This window comes from Kogia breviceps, chromosome 15 (assembly GCF_026419965.1).
Source record: "Kogia breviceps isolate mKogBre1 chromosome 15, mKogBre1 haplotype 1, whole genome shotgun sequence".
NCBI classification, from domain to species: domain Eukaryota; kingdom Metazoa; phylum Chordata; class Mammalia; order Artiodactyla; family Physeteridae; genus Kogia; species Kogia breviceps.
The window spans coordinates 88,326,068-88,334,764 of NC_081324.1; the positions used below are offsets into that span (position 1 = coordinate 88,326,068).

Consider the following 8,697-nt stretch of genomic DNA (forward strand, 5'->3'; position numbering starts at 1 on the left):
CACTGCAGTCTCCACGGTTACAATTGGTACCGAGGCCTCGAAGGGAAAAGCCGTCGCTGAGAAGGCCAGCGGCATCGTCCGGAAGAGGGCAGCGTGGACCCCCCAGTGGGAGCCGGGCCCCCCCACGGGACTGTCTCCGCTCCCGGCTCCGGCTTCTGTATAAGGCGTAGGGCCAACTGTGAAATGGAGACGGGGAGCGGGAAAAAGTGCCGTTAGAGACACTAAAATAGGACACTGCCCCATCTGTGTGGTCTCGTTCTCGACCCCTCCTGGTGTTTGTTTGTTTGTTTTTTATGAGTCTTTTAATTCATTATTATTTTTTTAATTGAAGTATAATGATTTACAATGTTGTGTTAATTACTGCGGTACAGCAGAGTGATTCAGTGATGCATATACATACATTCTTTTCTTTATGTTCTTTTCCATTATGGTTTATCACGAGACACTGAACACAGCTCTCTGTGCTACACAGTAGGACGTTGGCGTATGTCACGGTGTCTTTATTTGCTCCTTAATGTTGTGCTTCCTGGGAGATGAAAATACCCTCGAGGTGAGAACAGACCTGCACAGCTTCCGGGGGTCCCGGCCTGTGACTCAGCACGGAGTCCGCCCTCCACCAGCCACTAGACCCGGCAGGGCCACTAGACCCAGTCCCCTTCCCCGGGGACCCACTGACCAGCCCACATTGGATGGTAGCCCCCCCAAAAGCTGGCAACCTCCACGCCAGGATGCACTCGGTACCTGCACTGGGGCAGGTGAGGTTTCACCCGCTGAGTCACCCGCCAGCCACTGCCAGGCCCCCCCTGAGACCCTAGCCTGCACTCCCTGTGCTCAGCCCAGCCCCCAAGGATGCTGTAAGGCAGAGGCTGCGTGTCACAGAGTGAGGGTGCATAGGGAGGGCGCAGGCATGCAGGGTGGCGGGGCTGAGGACTGGGCGCCTGAGAACCCATCCCGGGAGACAGAGGGAGGACCTCCCGGGGGCGCGCACGGCCAACCCCCCAGGGCAAAAGCTCCATCGTCCCGTAGGACCCACAGACGCCGGCTCAAAAACAAAACGATTACGAACTATAAGATGGCAAGTGTTATAGGCTGAACCCTCCCCGCCCCCGCCCCGCCCCCCCCAAGCACCCAGGACCTCAGAATCTGATCTCAGTTGGAAACTGGCTCCTTGTGGATGGAATTAGTTAAGATGAGGTCATCCTGGGGTCGAGTGAGCCCCTAACCCAGCAGGATGGGCATCTTATGAAAAAGGGGGACTTTGGACACAGACCGGAGCGCAGGAAGAAGACCGCGAAGACGCAGGGGGACACGGGGCTGTCTGCAGGCCAAGGAGAGACGGCCGGGACGGATTCCCCCTCGTGGGCACGGAGGAGCCAGCCCTGCGGCACCTGCCCTGTGAGAGGATTCACTCCGGCTGGTCAGGCTGCCCGCTTCGTCACGGCCGCCCCGGGACGCTAACAAAGAGACTGCGGTGCGTTGAACCCCGAGCGCAGGCCCTGCTGAGCATGGGGCCTCGTGTGACCACACCGCTCTCACCCAGGAGGCCGGCCGGCTGGCTTCCGAGTCCCGCTAGTGGACGCCCCCTGATTTTGCCTCCCGCGCGTGCATTTCCCCTCTTCTGCTAACGGCACTCTGATGTGGGTGGGAGGCACCCGCAGCTCACCATGCGCATTCTTTGGGGGGTTGCCCCGGCTCTGGGCACCAGGCTACCCGGGTGGCCATCACCGTCCCATCTCCCCGGCCACGCTTAGCAGACACAGGGATGGGAAAATGACCCGACCCGGACAGCGCCTGGGAGTTCTGCTTGATTTGAGGGACAAACAATGAACTTGGAGATGGCCTGACCGAGAAAGAACTAACAGAGAGGAGACATTCTTAAGCTCTGACGTGTCTCAGGATCATCTCGGGGGCTGAGTAACACACGTGGCTAGGCCGGGCCCCGAAGTCCCTGGGTCAGCAGTTCTGGGCTGGGACCGAGAATCCGCTTCTCCAGTGACCTCCCAGGTGATTCGTGTCAACGCTCCTGGCCCAGGAAGCCCTCTTGGAGAACCACCAACAGAATGGAAAGCAGAGCCCAGAGTAAGGGCAGGAGGACCCAGCCGCGCCTGGAATCCATCCTTTCCCCGGACTTCTATGAACGTGAGCTTCTCTCAGACTCCTGGGAGCGGGCGTTTCACCTCCTCCGTCCAGAGAGCCTAACGGATGCCTTCTGCACGACCGGCCCGCCCCTCCCGCCTCACTCCACGTCTCCCCCAGGACGCTGAGGAACCGCGCCCTCCCTCCGTGCTCGCCCGACACCCCTCCGACCGCTGTCACATCCTCTTCTCCTGGAACCTTCTCCCCTCTCGGTCCAGCAGTTACATTCCCAGAATGTTCAAAAGCCCAGATCAAGCCGTGTGACCTCAGAATTCACCGGTTCGGCTATGACTGTACCTCGATTGTCCCAGCAGAGCCGGGAAGTGTGGGGGCCTGGCTTTCCCCGACCCCAAAGGGATGTCTCTCCAAAGGTTTCCCCATTGCGGGCTGGCTCCGGGTGGCTGCTTTAGGCTGCGGGACAGGACTGTGCTTCTGAGAAGCAGCTCGGCGTCGGGGAGGGGTGTGGTGACCGAGGGCATGGGGGCCGAAGCCAAGTTGGGCTGTGGGCTGACATCCCACCTCTGGGGTGTGACCCCCAAGCCTAGCTCATGAAAGGGGACGCGGCTTCTGCCTGGTGCTCCGGGGGCGCTCACCCCGAGATCCAGCCGCCGCGCCGGGCGGAAGCCCAGGACACATGGAAAGGCCACGTGCAGGTGGGTGTCCGGCCACCACAAGCCACCAGACGTGAGGGGGTGGAGCTTCCGCACTGCCCCGGGTGTCGCCTGATTGCAGCGGCGTGAGAGCGCAGAGCGGGGGCCCCCGCGGAGCCCTGTCAACCCCAGAATCACGAGAGAGGGGGGAGAGATGACCGCCGTGGTCTCAGCTGCCTGGTTCGGGGCTGAGCTGTTACACGGTGATGACGACAGACACACGGGAAGGAGGGCGCTAGGGGACGGCAGCGTGGGCCTGTGTGGCTTTCACTGCCCGGCGCCTTAGTCCGTCCAGACTTCATGACAGAGCATCACAGATGGGTGGTATTTCTCCACGATTTTCTCATGGTTCTGGAGGCCGGCAAACCCAAGGTCAAGGTGCTGGCAGATCCGGTGTCTGGTGAGGACCAGCTTCCTGGTTCACAGTCTTCTCACTGTGTCCTCGCCTGGCAGGAGGGGCGAGAGCCCCTGGGGTCCCTTCAAAAAAGGCACTCATCCCGTTCACGAGGGCTCCCCCCTCATGACCTCTTCACCAAAGGCCCACCTCAAAACACCACCACAGTGGGATTACTCTTCAACGTGTCAGTTGGAGGCGGACACCAACATTGCTTCTTTTGCACCCAGTATCCATTCCGCTTCCTTCTGGAAACAGCTTCCTTCTTCCCTCAGAGAACCACCGCTGTCACCTTCCGTCCATGAGCGCAGGGGGCGCCGACCCCATCCCCAGCTCCAGGGCCGAGCACACGACCCAGGCAGGCAGGGCACAGTCCCCTGGCCGTGGTGCTGTGTTCAGAGGTCTAACCGGGACTGAGTCTCAGTCCCTAGAATTCGAGGTGCAAGAGATGCCACGGTTACAGGCCGTCTCTCCTGACAGGACGTTAGCCTGGAGTCGTTGGTGCCCTTGGGAGGAGCTGCTGAGAGTAGGGCCCACATGGGAGGGGCTGCAGGAGCCGGGGGACCCAGAGGGTTGGGGGAGACGAAACCAGTGGCCACAGTCGGGCCCTTCGGGGTCTGGCCGTGTCTGAAACCGGGGCTCCCCTTCTGGCTTCTCAGTTACGTGAGCCAAAAAAATCCCCTTCTCTTGCTGACACCGCTTTGACTCAACTATCTGGCCCGTGTAGAACTAAAAGACGCCCTGAGTGACACAGACCAAATCAGGGAGAGAGAACTTGGGCGACTGGGCGCCATCGGGGCGACTCACCCTGCGGCATCCACACCGCTACCCGCTCGCTCTGGGTTTCCGAGACGACGGACCAGACGCCAGCTGCCCCTTCCCGTTTCTACTGTGCCCCGTCCTCCTCGCCACTGGCAGATCCAGCGTAAACGGAAGAGTGGCTGCAAGAGGTTTTAGGGCCACCGTAACAAAACACCCCAAACAGGGGGCTTAAGTCACCAGCGATGTCTTCTCTCAGGGCTCTGGAAGCCAGAGTCCAAGGTCAAGGTGTCGGGTGTCGGCAGGGCAGTCCCTCCTGGGGGCTCAGGGATGGAAGTGCCCTCTTCTCTCCGGCCTCCCCGGCTGCGGCATCCTCGGGGCCCCTCAGCTTGTAGGTGCGTCACTACAGCCTCCGCCTCCACCCTCGCCCGGCCCCCTCCCCGCGTGTCTCCTCTATGCGCGAGCATCTGCGTCCAGGTTCCCCTTTCCTTTCTCTTACAAAGACACCACTCGTTGGACCAGCGTGGCCTTCTCCAAACTTAACCATCTGCAAAGACCCTATTTCCAGATAAGACCACGTTCATGGCTACCAGGGGCTGAGACAGAAACTCATCTTTTTAGGGGATGCAGTGAAACGTACCACACTGGCTGTGAAATGCCCACCAGTCCATTTCTTCGACTTCCATCTACGCTTCCAGAAACAAAATGCTGTCCTGACTTCTCCCTTCTCGTCCGAGTTGAAAGCTCAGCGAGGAAGACGCTCAGCTTGGACTGTGTCCAGCTCTATTGACACTAACGGCCTCCCCATGACCTCCCGTGCGAAATGGGGCCCAGGCCTGGGGTCGCCAAGGTCCCAGGGGCCCCGGCGCCCCGGCCCCACCACCCTTAGCATGCAACGCCATCTCCCCGGTTACAGGAGGCTGCAGGAGGGCGTGTGGGGAGGGTGAAGCGCAGAGGGCACAGCCAGGAGCCGAGCCTGCGACCTCCCAGAAGCCCACCTGGCATCTTCTGCTCACCCCTCACTGGCCAGATGCATCAGGGGGCTGACCCTGGCAGGAAGGCAGGGACGTGGCCTGCCCCCTCCACCCAAACCAGCGCCGTTAAGACAAAGACGGCGAGGCTGGGTTTGGGGACGTCGACATCTCCTCGAGGGCTTTTCTGGGCCCACGGCCCTCGCCGTCCCGCCAGCCGGAGCACCCGAGGTCTAATCAGCTGCTCCCACCCGGAAGACGGATTGGGCACACACAGCTCTCCTGCGCTTCTTGCTCTCTTCCTCCTCCTGTCCCCATCCGCCCGCCCAACCAGTCACCCTGGCAAAAGTATGAAACGTTTAGATGGAGACGGGAAGGGAGGTCATTTGTCTGCAAGGGAAGCCTCGGGTCTGGTGGCCCAGAAACCCCAAGACCCTGGTGCCTCAGGAGATCAGGGCACTTCTGGGGGCCAAGGAGACAGCAGGACGGGGAGGAGCCCTCCGTGTGGACAGTCGGTGTGCATTTTGTGTCCTTTCATTTGCTTGGCGTTTCCGCTCGCACGGGATACAGTCTCCCTTTCTGGTACCCAGCGCCCTGATTTCCCATCTGCGACCTCCCCAAACCCTCTCTGGTCCATTTGAGTGGAGCTGGTACCAGCCTCACCCGAAATCGTCATTTGGTGAATGAATGAACTAGGGAATGGCCCCCACCCGGGCTCTGGAGAAGTCGGGCACATCACTGCCGCCCCCCACCACCCAAGTTCAACAGAGACACCCCCCAAGCTCGCTGTGGCCAGAGCCCTGGACCCGCTCAGCATCTCCCCGCCCACAGCTGAAGCACAGCACCCCGGCACCACCTCCCGCCGGCACGGTGCCCGGTGGGGAGCAGGTGGCCACGGCCACATCAAGCCAGGCGTGCCTGCCCGACTAGAGACAGACCTGGAGTCCCCGGGGGGTCTGGGGACTGGACGGGTCATTCACGCCGTTACTCACACTTGCCTGTTCGTCAGCTGAGCAGCATTTCATTCCCTTCACAGCCACTGAGAACCCACCAGGCTCCGGGAGGTGGAGCCGGCCCAGGGACAGAAAGGTGCACAGAGGCGGCACCTGCCCCTCTCTGGAGGTCCCGGCGGCCCTTGCCGCCAGGGTGGGACTGTTCCGACGGGGCAGGCACAGCCCCACGCGGCCCCTGAGCACCTGCAGGCTGGCTGGCGCGACTGGGAAGCTGGGTTTTACTTTATTTTTATTTTTATTCTCACAGCCACCCGCGGCTAGCAGCTTCCCGATTAGAGCAGATCCAGGAGGAAACAGACACAAAAACTAGAAAATGCAGCAGAGACGTTTTGGTGCTATTTCCTTCCTTCAGTCTGTCCGTCCATCACAGATCTTCCAGCGAGAGCACCTGCCCTGGAAGGAGCGCCGTGAACGCAGCAGTGAACGAGACAGAAACAGCGCCCACCCTGGTGGGGGTTACCTTCCGGGGGGAAAGGGAAGACAAGAAACTCGTGAACGAATAAAACAACTTCCCACAGAGACGAGCGCCGTGATGACAAACCGGGCGGAAGCGTCGGGGGCAGCAGCTGCTTTAGACGGGGCGGTGGGGAAGGCTGCCCTGAGGCGGTAACGTTTAAGTGAGGCCCACATGATGAGAAAGAAGCGGCGACCACGCAGAGACGGAAGGGAAGAGCACCGTAGGCACAGAGAACCACAGGTGCAAAGGCCCTGAGGTCAGAGGAACAGAGGGGAGTCCTAAGTAAGGCTGGCAGAGAGTGACCAGAGGGGATGACCTCTGGGAAATGAGGCCTGTGAGGAAGGCCGAGGTCTGACCACCAAACGGACCCACGCACGGTCATGATGCTATTTCAAGAGCAGGCAGTTCCCACACGGCTGACCCAGCGGATTGATGGACAGCTGCCCACTGGCCCAAAGGGTGTGAAGTCTGGGGCCCACGGTTGTGAAACGTAACTCTTCAGAGTCTGCTACACAAAGCAAGAGAGAGTGCGATAAACTCCTTAAAAAGTGTTTTCAATTCTGGCCGGGTAGCCTCTGGCCAGGAGGTTTTAAAAAAAAACTCACTGCCGGTCTATCCATACAATGGAAAATTATTCAGCCACCAAAAGGGACAAGTCACTGACACATGCTACCACATGCAGGGACCTTGACAACATTATGTTTAGGGAAAGAAGCCACACACAGAAAGACACATGCCGTATGATTCGAAACATCCAGAAGAGGCAAACCCACAGAGACAGAAGGTAGATTCGTAGTTGCCAGGGGCTGGGTGGGGAGGTGGCCACCAGTGGGTCTCCTTTTGGGGCGAGGGTGCTGTGTCAGAATCAGACAGAGGTGGTGTTTGCACAACGTTGTAAATTACTAAATGCCACCGAACTACAGACTTTAAACGGTTAATAAAATTACTAAAATGTTGAATTTGTTTCATGAGTTTCACCTCAGGAAAAATAAAGATTTTTTTTTAAAAAGGCTGTGCAAGACAGAGAAGAACTCAAAGTAGAGTTGAAGACAGAATACATATTGGGCGCCTACTGTCTGCACCCTTCAGGACGCTTCATATTCGCAAATTCAGTCCCTGCTCTGCGAGGACGGTACTGTTATCGTTAGCTCTGATTCCTGGAAGGGGAGGCCTGAGAAGGTCCACGCCGCGGGACTCGGGCTGGCACAGGACAGGAAAGGAAAAGGTTATCGAGCTCTGCTAACACTCTTTGCTGGAAAGTTCCATTCAGACTGATGTCCTAGCAGCTGTCTATCCTCTGCCGCTGGTCTCGCGGATTCTGCCACCAATACTGCACACGTTTTATGACTCTGTCGCACACAGTTCAACATTATTTATGGGAAGTCCTTCCTTATTATTCTTTTTTTTATCAGAAATGTCCTCTTTACTCTTCCTAGATGAATTTGAGAATCAGTGGTTGACATTTTCAAAGATATTAGAGGAAACATTTTCCTCTTAAAATATGGAGTCTTTCTACCCAGAATTATGGTGTTTATCTTCATTTATCTAAAAGTCCTTTTACATCCCTTGTAAGAGCTCAGTTTTCTTTAAACAAGCAACCAAACTTCTCTCCGTGCATATTAAAAAAAGAAACCTGTGTTATAACGTCACAATTAAAGATACTAAATTTTTAGAAACGAACAATGATGAGAATTTAGATGAAAGAAGACAATCATACCTATGAAAATCTCGAGCCCTATTAAACATAGATTCTTAGATTAAAAGAGTAAGTAAATGAATCATTTCTGTTTACCTTAGGGCAATGTATCATTTCTAATAGGTTCTAAATATTCTGAAAAGGGTCCCTGACAATTCCCCTCCACCGCCTCCTAGACCGCGGGTGGGGACCACTCCTCTAGCCACCAAAACGTGGGGCCAGCCGTGGCCGGCCACTCGGGCCCTCCTCTCACTCACCCATCTCCAGGGCTCTTCCCCAAGGCAGCGACGGGACCCGCACCCAAGCCTGGGGCCATCTGCCCTCCGCCTCGTGGCCGACATTCAGCGTGCCCTGTAAGAAACCAAGAACACGCAGGTGAAACACAAGAACCACTTTCAGGTACTCCCAGGACCAGGAAAGGGACCCAGAGAAGCCCCAGCATCAGCCACAGGACAGCGTTCCTCTGGGCCAGGGCACGGGTGCAGCCTGGGAGGGGCCTGGGGGACACACCGACCCCGGGCACCTCTTCTGACAAGCAGTCTTTAAACATTTGTTCTGTATTTAAGGAGAGCGTCTGGGCTTGGGAAGGATGCAAGCCCATCCCCTCTCCCAGCACATCCC

The 8,697-nt window shown here is 57.8% G+C and overlaps 1 protein-coding gene across 1 annotated transcript in view; it reads right to left on the reverse strand.

Moving 5' to 3' along the window:
- The window catches only part of RIMBP2 (RIMS binding protein 2), a 301,313-nt gene extending 292,921 nt beyond the window's left edge, over positions 1 to 8,392 (reverse strand). The window contains exon 1 of the mRNA XM_059040008.2: positions 8,334 to 8,392. The gene's annotated coding sequence lies outside the window, so the exon portion shown is untranslated. The remainder of the gene's footprint in view (positions 1 to 8,333) is intronic.
- Positions 8,393 to 8,697: the final 305 nt, after the last annotated feature.